Source organism: Lycium ferocissimum, chromosome 8, assembly GCF_029784015.1.
Source record: "Lycium ferocissimum isolate CSIRO_LF1 chromosome 8, AGI_CSIRO_Lferr_CH_V1, whole genome shotgun sequence".
NCBI classification, from domain to species: Eukaryota; Viridiplantae; Streptophyta; class Magnoliopsida; order Solanales; family Solanaceae; genus Lycium; species Lycium ferocissimum.
In genome coordinates, this window is record NC_081349.1 from 55880502 (window position 1) to 55894613 (window position 14112).

Below are 14112 nucleotides of genomic sequence, written 5' to 3' on the forward strand. Positions count from 1 at the left end.
TTACAGAAATACACTTCCTCAAAAGAAAAAGTCATCCTTTGAGATTTCTGGAGTTGGAGTCCTCCGTTGTCGAGGCAGGTTGTGTGTTCCCAATGTTGCAGGATTACGTTATCAGATTTTGAAAGAAGCTCATTATTCCCGTTATTCTGTTCATCCCGGAGCAACGAAAATATACCATGATCTTAAATCCATATATTGGTGGAATGGAATGAAGAAAGATATAGCGGAATTCATGGCTCAATGTCCTAACTTTCAACAAGTGAAGATTGAGAACCAAAAGCCCGGTGGATTGTTACAAGCTATAGAAATTCCGACATGGAAATAGGAAGTAATTAATATGGATTTCATCGCAGGCTTACCTCATTCTAAGCATAAATTTGATTCTATATGGGTAATTGTGGATAGACTTACGAAGTCAGCTCATTTCCTACCAGTCAGAACGACGTACGCAGCTGAAGATTATGCCAAGCTTTATGTCAAAGAGATAGTACGACTCTATGGTGTCCCAGTATCTATTATCTTCGATAGAGGGACACAGTTTACAGCCAATTTCTGAAAATCTTTTCAAGAAGGTTTGGGGACTCAGGTGAGTCTTAGTACAACATTTTGTCTACAAACTGATGGGCAAGCTGAGCGTACCATCCAAACTCTCGAGGATCTGCTACGGGCATGTGTGTTGGATTTTGGAAGTAGTTGGGATGATCACTTACCGCTTATTGAATTTACTTATAACAACAGTTATCATTTTAGCATCTAAATGGCCCGTATGTGGCTTTATATGGGTGCAAGTGTAGATCGCCAATTGGGTGACTCGAAGTGGGAGAAACTAAACTGATAGGGCTAGACTTGGTCCAGCAAGCTATAGAGAAGGTCAAGCTTATACAGGATCAATTATTAACAGCTCAGAGTGGTCAGAATCCTATGCAGATAATCGTCGATGAGACTTGGGGTTCTAAGTAAGGACTGGGTATTCTTGAAGGTGTCGCTAATGAAGGGCGTCATGAGATTTGGCAAAAAGGGCAAGCTTAGTCCTCGGTACATTGGACCTTATGAGATTGTACGCAAGGTAGGCCAACTGGCTTATTAATTAGATCTACGTTCGGATTTGGAGTCAGTCCATCCGGTTTTCCATGTATCGATGCTTCGTAAGTGCATTGGAGATCCTTCCAGAATTGTACTTGTAGATGATGTTCACGTCACCGAGCAACTGTCCTACGAAGAAGTTCCCATTGCCATTCTAGATAGGCAAGTACAGAGATTCAGAACCAAAGATGTAGCTTCAGTTAAAGTCTTATAGAGAAATAATAATAGAGAGAAAATGACATAGGAAGCGGAAGAAGACATGAAGTTCAGGTATCCACATTTATTTCCACCTCCAGAGGAGACTCAGGCAGAGATGCCATTGCCCTTAGGTATGTAATGCTTTCTTCGATGTTTTCTTAGTCGTGTGTGGCCATGGTTGTTGTTGTTGTTGTTGTAGCCCTGTGAGGTGATATATTTTGGGTTGCTGTGATAGGATGATAGTGCCATATTACAGGGGAAACTCTGGCAAATTTTTTGTAGAATCCCCAATAGTCTAACATTAGAGGACGAATATTCCTAAGGGGGGGAAGAATGTTACATCTCGGAGATTTCGGATTGTTGCATTGTGAGTAGACCAATGCAAGCTTAAGGTGAACATAAAGTCCTTATGAGATTAAGGGGAGTATTTGATAACTTTAAGCGCGTACCATAAGATTTTGAAGTCATATGAATCGGTGGGAAGGTTTCGTAACAAGTGAACTATAATTTGTTTAGTAATGTCTTGAGAGGGAGCTATAGGGCCCCTTAGATTGTTAATGAAGTGTCATACAAGTGCCAATAAGGTTCCATAAGGATTGGGGGTTGAACAAATCGACGAGAATAAGATTCGGGAAAATATGGATTGTACGGTCATTTATACGGACCGTATAAATAATACAACCTGTATATTTGTCCGTAGAATACTTCCAGAAGAGGGTGAGCCTCTGGTGGAATTATACGGTCCAATTATACGGACTGTATAATTTATACGGCATGTATAATTGGCCGTAGATTCCGGGTCGGGCCAAATTTCTTTTTGCTATCTATGAACGACCCTTGTTCTTTTTTTCTTTTCCCACTTCCCCCAAACTCTTAAAATCCCTAGAACCTTTCTCCAAGCATATCAACATAAATCTAAAGTGAAATCAAGGATCAAGAGGCCAATATCAAGAGACTCAAGTGCCAAGAAGCTTGCTAGGGTTTGTGGAACTCAAGTTTTCCTATGGTGTTGGTGTTGGAGACTTCACTTTAGTGGAGTAAGTTGATCCGAGACTTGTTCTTGAGTGATTACGGTAAGATTTTACGTCTTTTACATATGGTTAAGGTTATTTGATTGTTATATCATGTGGTTGGAGGAAGAAAAGTGAAAATAGAGTTCACGGGTGAACTTGAGGATATTGTGAGCTATAAGTTAATTTGAATTATGATTCTTAGCATGCTATAAGTATAATCTTATTGTGGGTGGTACTAATTATGTTGAGGAAGTATTGTATGTAAGTAAATATGGTGTTGTGTTATAGCTATTGTTATAAATGATCTTGAAAAGGAGTTTTGAGTGATGGATGCTGCTTAACTTGAATGAAGCCTTTTGATTATGGTATTTTTAATAATGTCATTGTTGTTGGGAATTGTTTTGGAAATTGGTAGAAGTAGATGAAATAGGGGAAATCCTGCCCAATTTTCGCTAGCTCATGAATTGTTCTAGCTTAAACTTAAGAGTGTCGTTATGACTTAACCTTGGTATGAATTCTTTTAAATGTAGATTTCTCAAGCTTTGGAGGTGAACGTTAAGTAGTTAAGAAGACGTAAAGGTATGTAAGGCTAACCCTTCTTTCCTAAGGCGTGATTTCATTGTTGTATACACATATGTAAAATCCATAATGTAACGTCCTCCATGATGCCTCCATTTCTGGAAGTGTTAAAGCTCACAAGTCTTGATACTCTCATGATATCGTTGATCTCATTCTACGATAGTTGACCCTCTAAAGAAAGATATATTGAGGATGATGATTTTGACGCTACTTATGTACTCCGATATGTATATGTATGTATATATATGTATAGCCATTATGTAACACTGAGCTTGTATGGCCGGGTATGATGTTCATTGTGCGCACACCACTGCAGTTGGGTACGGACAACACCGAGCCTTGCTATGGCCTGGTATGTGTGACACCGAACCTATATGGTCGGGTATGGTATTAATATATATGTATGCGTATGTATGGAAGGTTTCCATTAGAAAAAGGGTAGGTAAATATGGTGAACGTCTCAAGATATATATATATATATATATATCTTGAATATATATAGTTCTCCTATCTCATAGCTCTTCTATCTCATGTTATCCTTCATGCTATTATTATGTTACTGCTTATGCCTTACATACTCAGTACATTATTCGTACTGATGTCCTTTTGTTTGTGGACGCTGCGTCATGCCCGCAAGTGGACAAGGAGATAGACTGGATCCTTAGGCTGCTTATCCAGAGACTGCTTAGAGGAGCTCCATTTGATTCGGAGCTGCAGCTGTTGGTACTATTCTTTTGTGTATACACATATGGGCATGGCAGGGCCCTGTCCTATCGTTATGATGTTACCTACTCTTTCTAGAGGCTCGTAGACAGTTGTGTATAGCTAGATGTCTCTTAGCCTTGTCGGCTCGTATTTTGTATATCATTTTGCTAGCCTCGTCGGCTTGTGAATATGTATTTAGGCATAGTTGATGGTGTTGATATAAAGGTGTTCTTGCTCGATAAGATTTGTATTATTAATGCACAGGAATTGAGAGTTAGCCATGTGGCTCACCTAGTTATGGTTATGAAAGTAGGATGAGAGGTGCCCGGGTGGTTTAGCTTCGGGTGCCCGTCATGGCCCTCCGGTTGGGTCGTGATAACTAGTTCCAGTTCCCATCCTCGAGAGTGATCCGAGTCTACTTGACAGAGATTCCAGGTTGAGATTTTGGGCTAGATCCGCAACCCGAAGACTCTTCTTTGTATTTAATTGTCTACTTTGTATTTCTGAGACAGTATTAATATTTGAGATTTGTACTTCCTATCAGACTTGTATCTATGTAATAGTGTCTCTTGTACTAGTCCAGACCAGATTTTGGAGGTTATTATTACTTCCGCACTTATATTTGTATTAATTTGTCAGTTAAATCATTATTTATTTCGGCTTTTTTTTTTTTGGTCAAACAGAACAATTTTCATTTAACCAAATGAGAATTACAAACCACTGATTCATGTTAGACTATAGAATCAGATCCGATGCTTCCTATATTAAGCTAGTTACAATTCAAAAGTAAAGCAACTTATACAGGGTATCTATTTAACTTCTCTAACAGCCTATGCCATTTACAAAATTGTTGACCTATAATATGTAACTTTTCCGCATAATTTTTATAAATGACTAAAATGATTTAGGAATGGTTCGCCTACCCGGAGGACAGTGTAGGTGCCATCACGATTCACGAATTGGGTCGTGACATTAATATGGAGGCCCAACATCAGAAACAAGAATTGAGATGAGTTCTACTCTGATACTATATGAAAGTGTGCGACCATATCATCTAAAAGTTTAATTCTCAGCACGCTCCTCACATACAAGCCTTATTCTTTTTTTCTCATGGGCAAACGCGTGGAAACTCTTTTTGATAATGGGTAATGGTGAGATTTGATCCCAGAACCTCTGCCTTCTCTGATACCATATGGAAGTGTGTGACCATCTCATCTAAAAGCTTAAGTCGTTATAGAGAGCACATTTTTATTTACTTAATTATATTCTCAACATCTAGTTCATATGAGGGGTGAGTATGATCTAAATAGCTATTTTGAAAACCCGATATTAACCACAAGTGCCTTAGCTTTGTATACTATTTTGTGGTACCTTTAACGGATAATGATGTTTAGCATATCTTCTTAGCTGTGTGTACTTACCAGTTGATGTTATTTGAGCATGCCTATTTTCCGTTGATTGTTAAATCATGCTTATTCAGTAGCACCTGATACTAGAAATATATTATTTGGTAGTTGTAGTACTTGTTTGTAATTTAGTACTGTATTACTTGTGGGTAAGATGTGGAATATCGATATTTCCCTCCTTCTCATTAACTGGGTGCATCATGCCACTTACTAGATAGAGACTCAACATGACTAACTGCTTGTCAAAAAGACAGGTAGTCTATGGACCGAAGAAGGTGAGTAGCCATGTGACTAGCTCTCCGAAGACGGGTTAGACATAAGGGGCAGTCACCCCTTATGCGTAAGCACCATATCTTCAACAATTAGTAGTGTTTGTCAGCTTTTGAGGTTATTTGTGTATCTTACTTGATACTTGATTCATCACTTATCTATATATAGTTTTATATCTTCTAAGCTTTTTATGATCATTATACATTAAACTGATCTGAAGAAGTGGTGGAATCCCGAAGACTGGAAGCTCCAGCAAAAACTCCAGAGGAAATGACTATCTCTGCCATAGGTGTGGTAGACCTGGTCACTTCGCTAAAGAGTGTTCTCTAAATAAAAAAGGATAGTTATGACAAAACTACAAGGAGAAACCATCTCCCTGACAAAAGGCTCAAAAGAAAGGAAGCTGCTGATGAAATAGTAAAGCAGGCACTTGCTGCATTGCGGACTCCTCCAGTGAGTCAGAAGATGAGGACTACCGAGGGGATACATCCATGGTGGTCATTGAAAACAAAGCCTCCAAGTATAAGTCTATCCTTGCCCTTATGTCAAAGTCAGATTCAGACGATAGTGACGAGAGTGATGAAGTGGAAGAGGTAAATTTCTTGGAGGTAAAGAAAAACCTGAAAGCCTACTCTCTAAATAAACTCATGTCACTGTCAGGTGTGTTAATTGATGCCTATCATGCCCTTATTGCTGAAAAGGATGCACTAACTCTTGAAATCAGTAATTCGAACTTGAAAGAGATAATTTGTTGGTGTCGATTGGAGAGATGAGAGAGCAGGTTGATGAGACCAATCAGCTGAATATTATCCTGGAAGGTCAAATAAAAGGGGATACAGGAGCTTCTCTTAAAGGGAAGGGTGAAGCTAGTAAAATTTACTTGGAGCTTGAAGATGAGATCAAAAAGGCAAAACTAAGTCTCACTACTGAAGTCGAGAGGAGCAAGCAATTGAAGGAAGACTTGAAATTTAATTAAGCTTGATCTTGATAAAACTCTCAAGTGGACTCGGTCCTCTGACGTAATTATCTCCATGTACAAGAGTAAAGGAAGCGGTAGGGAAGGGATTGGTTACAAGAACACCTTACAAATCCCCACAGCAAGTATGTCGCTACCACTGAGAATTGGCTTTTCCTTCATTGCGGGTAAGCAGGTCACTACAAGAAGTCTTGCAAAGCACGAATTGAATCTTTTCAGAGGAACAGAGACTTCATCAAAAGGAAAGCAAGTTTGGGCACAAAAGGAACTGGTTCTCAAAAGAAAGGACTTCAGAAGAAGAAAAGGAATATGCTGCCTGTTTGGGCGAAGAGGAACTTGATTCAACCATTCTATAATTACAAAGGATCCAAGCTAGTTTGGGTTCCTAAAACCAAACACTGACATCATGTGCAAGTTGAGAAGAGAGAAGAGGAATGTGGATATGACATAAAAAGGGGTATGCACACATGGGATGTGCAGAACAGCTTATGAACAAGTACAGAACTACTGCTCAGCACGGTCAAAACTATCCAGAGACCCGGTAGTTCTTTCAGTACCTTCATATATTCTTATGCCACAACCCTAATTGCCGATCGTGCGGGCACCTACTTTATTATCACTAGTAGGCGAACCCTTACCCGTTAACCTATTAATTACTAGCCAATTTTAACTTCTTTAATCATTTATTAACAGCCAATGTGAATGAATAAATAAATATAACAAGTCATCATTAATAGATAATATAAGTGCAGAAGTCTTAACTATTACACCTCCAAAATCTGAAAGTCATCGTACAAGGACTATAACTAACAACGTCTAAAGAATGAAGTATATCTCAAATATAATAACAAAGAATGCCTGGATTAAAAATAGACATCTGGAAAGAGAGATCTTCAGGTGGCATGGTATGGATAGAAGCTCACCCTCGGATCTGATCGAGCAAACTAGCTTCAAGCTGGAGATGTAGTCTGGATGAAATCTCTGGAACACAATCTGCACTCAAAGAGGGTGCAGCAAGGTAGTATCAGTACAAACACTATGTACTGGTAAGCATCATAGGCCAATTAAGATTAGTTCACGTATATAAGCATAAAATCAACAAGATAAACAGATAGACACTTAATACTCAAATCCAAGTCACAGAATATCCCATAACAGAGTCACAACCTAAGATGAAGCTTCTAAACCACAAGTCTGACTAGTGTCAATAATCTCACCTGATAAGCACAAGTCCAAGTTCCGTACCTAGCTAGAGTCACTAATCCACAATTTAACTCAGTCAATGGTCATACTGATATCACAATAGGCATTCAACATCCATATCAAAATTCGAGCCAAACGAGCATATAATAATGCAGAATAAAATGTAATAATGTGCAATGCAAATATGATAATGTGCAATGCACTGGCCAATCACTTGAACTGTACACACATGCTAACTGATATCATTGCTCAATAGTCATGACCTGTAGGGGACCCGTGGTGTCTATGTACCACTCATTCTGGATTCACTCCTCGGACCCGAGCATAAACCTCTGCTCCGGAACGAAACTCGGACGCGGGCCATATCAATGTACCTCTCATTTATGGAACGAACCTCAGACCATGAGCCCATAAATCCTCTGCTCTGGGAAAAACCTCGGATCGAGATCCACATCAGGTTCCACTTGTTTTCGAAACGAACCTCGGACCACGAGCTCACAACTAACATCAAATAGTATCACAAGTTCAACAAGAAGATTATATTAACTTCTTCACTAATTTCACATCACAATGTATGTCTCAACGTATTCCAGTTCATTAGTATGTATGGACTATGAACAATTTGCGATATCAATGTCAAACACAAGACATCATGCCACAAGTCTTCCATGAAATGTTTCTGAACCATTTCCATCATGTATGAGTGTATAAATGCATACATGCATGTAGACATGGTAAATCAGTGCAAACCAATAAAGCAACAGTGAAGGTACAAGTCATAAGCCACAAGTCATATTAAGATTTGGATCAACCCAACCATAAAATGAATCATACAAACTGTCTCAACAAACATAAGAGTCTATGTCCCTCTTTACTTCCACACATAGCAAGTATGCCTCACAACTAAACCTTGTATCACCAAAAAGCTTCACTTTTCTATACATTATCATCAACAGTAAATCATACATCAAGTTCTCATCTACGTACTATCATAAATATATATCACAATCGAAGTCTAAACTTATTAACCTTCCTTCCTCCGAAGATGTGTTTCACAATAAGAGAGAATTGAGTACAGCACGACAATTTAGGTAATAAGTCTAATCACAATAACGGGGTAACGAGCCATCATCAACAACAATCAACCTAACAGAAATCTATCCCGAATCGCCACAGTATGAATACAACTACACCTTCACAATGCTTAAATAATGGCGACAAGCCCACATAATTAGAAGTCATACCAACCTAGCTAATATCGAACCAAAACACCATGTCCAAAGACCTAATCATGCTTTCTCCCGTCAATTCTACACAACACATACGTTTCGCTAACCAAAGTCTAACTCAAATAAGCCATAACCTACCTCGAATGCAGAGCAGGAGCCTTCTATTTCCAAAGCGCCTCATAACGGTCAAAGTCTAACAATATGATGCTGAATAAGCAACAAACCATGTATTTAAACAAGAACAATAATTTGGGGAAGAAGACCCACTTAGTTCTACCCTTTTCAATTGGTGAGATGATCCATTAATGGTGAATTTATCATAACTTCTATATCTAAAATCATTAACCTTCAATTCATGGGTTTTCTAATCAATTTTACCCCTTTCAAATAGATTTTAGGATAAAGCTTTCATTTTTATTAGAACCCTAAGTCTCAATTCACTTAGTATATGGTTCTAAGAACTCAATTCATGATTAGGAAGAGTTAATCCAAGCCATTAGAGGATAAATAAGTGATAACTACCATAACCAATCAAGTTTAGAAGGTTTATAAATTTCTAGGGTTTCTATTACAATTCCACCATTAAAGACCCACAAAGGGGATGACAATCATGAAGGAGAAACGGGATGATAGAAAGGGATAGATGAGACTTACCTCTCAAGAGTTTCTTGCCCAAGCTTGGAATTTCACCCTAGGTGCTTGTTGGGAACTGTATTGGTGTTTTATGAATTAAGAATGGGAGACTAAGTATTATAAAATCGGGCTACTATTTTTCGTAGACCGCTACAGCGGTCATTTCACAGCTGAAGCGGTCCCGCTATCACTACTAAAAAACTGCCAAAAATCGACGGATAAAAAACCGACGCGATAAACGACGGACAACAGACTTCCTGCGTCGGTTTTTTACATTTCTAATTTTTTTAAATTATTTTAATCAGAAAATCGACAGACAAAGTCAGTTTTTTTTGGCAAAATTTTAAAAATATCTAACCGCCAAAAAAACCAACGTCCCACGTCGATTTTATTAAAAAAAATAATAAAAACATTTTAAATAATATGCAATTCAATTTGTTTTTTTAAAAAATACTAAATAATTTTTTTAAAAAAAAAATTCGGGTCAAATCTGGTCAAACGTGCTGGAAAAAACGACGGACAGGGTCGGCTTTTCTTTAAAATGGAACCAGACGGGTTTTACACCCATTTCTTCTTCTCTTCCAAATTAAAACCCCCATTCCCCCCCCAAACCCTACCCGCCGCCCTCCCTCCCCACCCCGACCCATCCACCCGTTTCGTCATTACCGCCTAACGCCGCCGCCCACCCCATCCCCACCAACCCCGGACATCGTTTTGAAGTTAATTAGTTGAGATTAGTTTCTCTTAAATTAGGGCTTTTAAAATTCTTTCAATTTTAGTTTTATTTGTAGATTTTAGGCCTAATGCTAATCTATTTAGCTTTGTTAAACATCATTTGCAATGTTATTAATGTTGAATTTGTGAAAAAAAAAATGTAAACTTTATTTGACTAGTTTAGTTGTCATTTTTTTTTTTGGGCTTGAGATTGTGTTATATTTCATGTTCTTTGTCAATGTATTTGTGTTAGCTTAGTTATCATTCTTTGTAATATTATTGATGTTGAATATGTGCAAAAATGTATACTTTAATTATTTGACTAGTTTTTTTTTTTTTTGGATTGTGCTTTTTGTTAGAATGTCATAAGTTGTTAGAATTGTTATTGATCATTCCAAATTAGAATTAGTTGAGATTGTGCTTTTCAAAGTTAGAATTGTTAAGTTATAGTATTTCTATAACCTCAATACTAAAATGTAGATTTTATTTCTCTAGATTTACTTTTCAATTTTTAGAATTGGTTGGAATTGTGCTTTTCAAAGTTAGAATTATTAAGTTATAATATTTCTATAACCTCAAAACTAAAATGTAGACTTTATTTGACTAGATTTACTTTTCAATTTTTAGAATTAAAGTTAGAATCCATAAGTTATTAAAGTTAGAATTGTTATTGAAAATTCAAAGTTAGAATTGGTTGGGATTGTGCTTTTCAAAATTATATTAAAGTTAGAATTTATAAATTATTAAAGTTAGAATTGTTATTGAGAATTCAAAGTTAGAAGTGGTTGGGATTGTGTTTTCTTAAGTTATATTTTAAGTTAGTATTCTTAAGTTATAATATATTTCTATAACCTCAATAATTTGTGGGTATATTTTTGTAGATGGATCGTATGTGGATGTATAATATGAATAATAGTAATCGTGTGGGTGTACATGATGAATTTGTTAAAGGTGTTGATGGGTTTATCACACATGCAATGACACTTCACCCTTTTCAAAATGAAGGGGTAATTAGGTGTCCTTGTTCTCATTGCCGGTGTATGAAGTATTTGAAACCGGAAGCGGTTAGGGTTCATTTATATAGTCGTGGGTTTAAGGAGAAATATTATGTTTGGACTGATCATGGAGAGACTCGATGGGGTCAATGGTATATTTTACAATATGGTTGTCGGTGAAAGTAGTGTGTCGCAGAATATAGTCATGTCCAATATGATAGAGTTAATGATATGGTTAATGATGCTTTTGGCGTACGATCCGGGTTTGAACTCGAGCAAAATTTTGAGGAACCTCTCTAATAAAGAAGCAATGCGCTTCTATCAAGAATTAGAAGAGGCTAGTCGTCCACTTTGGTTAGGGAGTCGACATTCTAAGTTGTATACATTGCAGTTAGAATGATTAACATCAAATCAGATTGGACTGTTGCTGAAGCTGCTATGGACTCAATGATTAAGCTTGTAGGGGAACTAGTTAGTCCGGAATTCGACATACCTAAGAGTTACTATGAAGCAAAGAGATTGGTTTCCAAATTAGGATTGTCGTATGATAGAATTCATTGTTGTCCAAACGATTGTATGTTGTTCTATATGCTGATTTAAATGAATGTAAAATATGTGGACATGCGCGTTATAAGCGGACACCTAGTGGAAAGACGGTTCCAATTAAGGCGATGCATTATTTACCTATTAGACCTAGGTTAAAGAGGTTGTTTGCATCGCGAGTTCTACTCACATAAGATGGCACGGCGAAAATAGAAGGCCACTGGTGTTATGTGTCATCCATCGGATGGAGAAGCGTGGAAACATTTTGATAGAACTTATCCGATTTTGGTAGTGAACCAAGAAACATTCGTTTGGGTTTGTGTGCGGATGGTTTCACACCATACTGTTTCTCGCCGCACCCTATTCTTGTTGGCCGTATTTCTTACTCCATATAATCTGCCCGAGATGTGTATGACAAGTCCTATATATTCCTAAATTGTGTTATCCCCGGGTCCTCGTAATCCAAAAGTTTTGATTGATGTCTATCTACAACCTTTGATTGATGAGTTAAAACAATTGTGGTGTGAAGGTGTAGTGACATATGATATATCAACTAAGAGCAATTTCAATATGCGTGCTTCTTTGATGTGGACTATTAACGATTTTCTGCGTATGGGATGTTGTACGGTTGGATGATCGCCGGAAAGCTTGCTTGTCCTCATTGCATGGAAACTAGTAAAGCTTTCACTTTAAAACATGGCCACAAAAATTCATGGTTTGATTGTCATCGTCAATTCTTGCCTATGGATCACCAATTCGGGGGAAAATGAAACAAGCATTTAGAAAGAATAAACCGAAAATGATCCCCCACCTCGAACATTGTCGGGAGAAGAAATTTGGGGGAGGGTTTGTCACTTGCCTAAGGTCACGAAGTTGCCCCTTATAGACTACCCGGTTATGGTGTTGAACATAATTGGACTAAAGAGAGAGCATATTCTGGGAGTTACCGTATTGGAAGGATAATCTTCTACTAAGATAATCTTGATGTGATCCATATTGAAAAAAATTACTTTTATAATTTGTTCAACACTGTTATGGATGTTAAAGGCAAGACAAAAGATAACCCAAAAGCTAGATTGGACCTAAAGGAATATTGTAGGCGCCCGAAATTGAACTTGCAAGAGTTAGCGAATAATAAAGTGTTCAAGACCAAGGCTAGTTTTTCATTCACTTTGGAGGAGAAACGACAGAGTTGTCAATGGGTTAAGAATTTGCGGATGCCAGAGGGGTATGCGTCTAATTTTGACAAGCGTGCTGCTATGAATGATGGAAAATTGATTGGCCACTTTGTCTCCTTCTCCTTCTCCTTCTCCAAATGGTACACCTCCAAGTGTATCTAATTTGCGCCTTAGAGATAGCAGCTCTGAGCCTGAGTCACTGCCATCCAACCAGTCTCAGACCCATCTTCGTCCTCCTGCACCTGCACCGGCTCCTATACAGGCACCGATATATCATGGTTTACATCCGGGAGATAGAGATGCGATGGGTCGGATTTTCATCGTGCCTGAGGGAGTTGGGTAAGATTGTCTTTTATTAAGTTTTCCTAAAAAAAATTTTCATCTTAATCTAATATGCATTAAATTTTTTAACTGCAGGTTCTATCCAGATCACGACACTACAAAAGTCTTGTTGGATGTTGTTCGAAGGCTTTATGGCGATCATTTTTATACTTCATGGAGTGAAATCCCATATGATACTCGACGAAAGCTATGTTTAGAGAGTTTAACGTATGCATCTTATTATACATTTCATAACTTGAATTTACTTTTATATAAATCATCTAACATTAGCTATTTGATTTGCGGATGTATTGTACATGGGATCCAATGGACAATGATGGGGTTCGCAAACTTTGAGAGGAAGGGGAGTGCAAGGTTGTCCGATTGGTTTTCGAGGGCTAGAAGGTATATGAAGATGCCCCAATGGCTAAACGCCGAAGCAGTGGGAGAAACTTAAGGCATATTGGCGAACTCCCCGAGTTTATCGCCAAGTCCGAGCAGCAAAGGCTGCCGGTGCATCCCAGAAAGGTGGCTCTTTGCACACTGCGGGTGCAAGAAGTTAGGGGCACGTGGCTAGGACAATGGTAAGTAATTTTATACTTTTAAAGTTACCTACGATCAATATATCATTATTGAGCTATTAATTTTATGTTTAACTTTTTTTTTTTTGCAGAAAAAAGCTACGGGACAGATGCCGACTCGGGGATCGGCTATTCCTAAAGACCCACACAAAAAAGAAGAAGCATGAGTCGGATCCGACCGTATGGATTGAGGACCGGGCTCGTAATTGCTATGTAAGTGATAATTTTATTACTTAAGTAATTATATATAAGTTTAATTATGATATATTCGTTATATACTAAGTTTCATTTTTTAATATACAGACGCATTTTATGGATGAGGTGGACCAGTACAGCCAAGCTCAGCCTGAGCATCCGAGCCGTCCTCCACCGGAATTAGAGATAGATTTTTGGTGTAGAGCAGTTGCGGGAGTACAAAAGGGTAGAGCGTACGGTCAAGGCCCAAGGAACAACTTAAGTCGCCTTCGGTCGATTGCGAGGTGAAG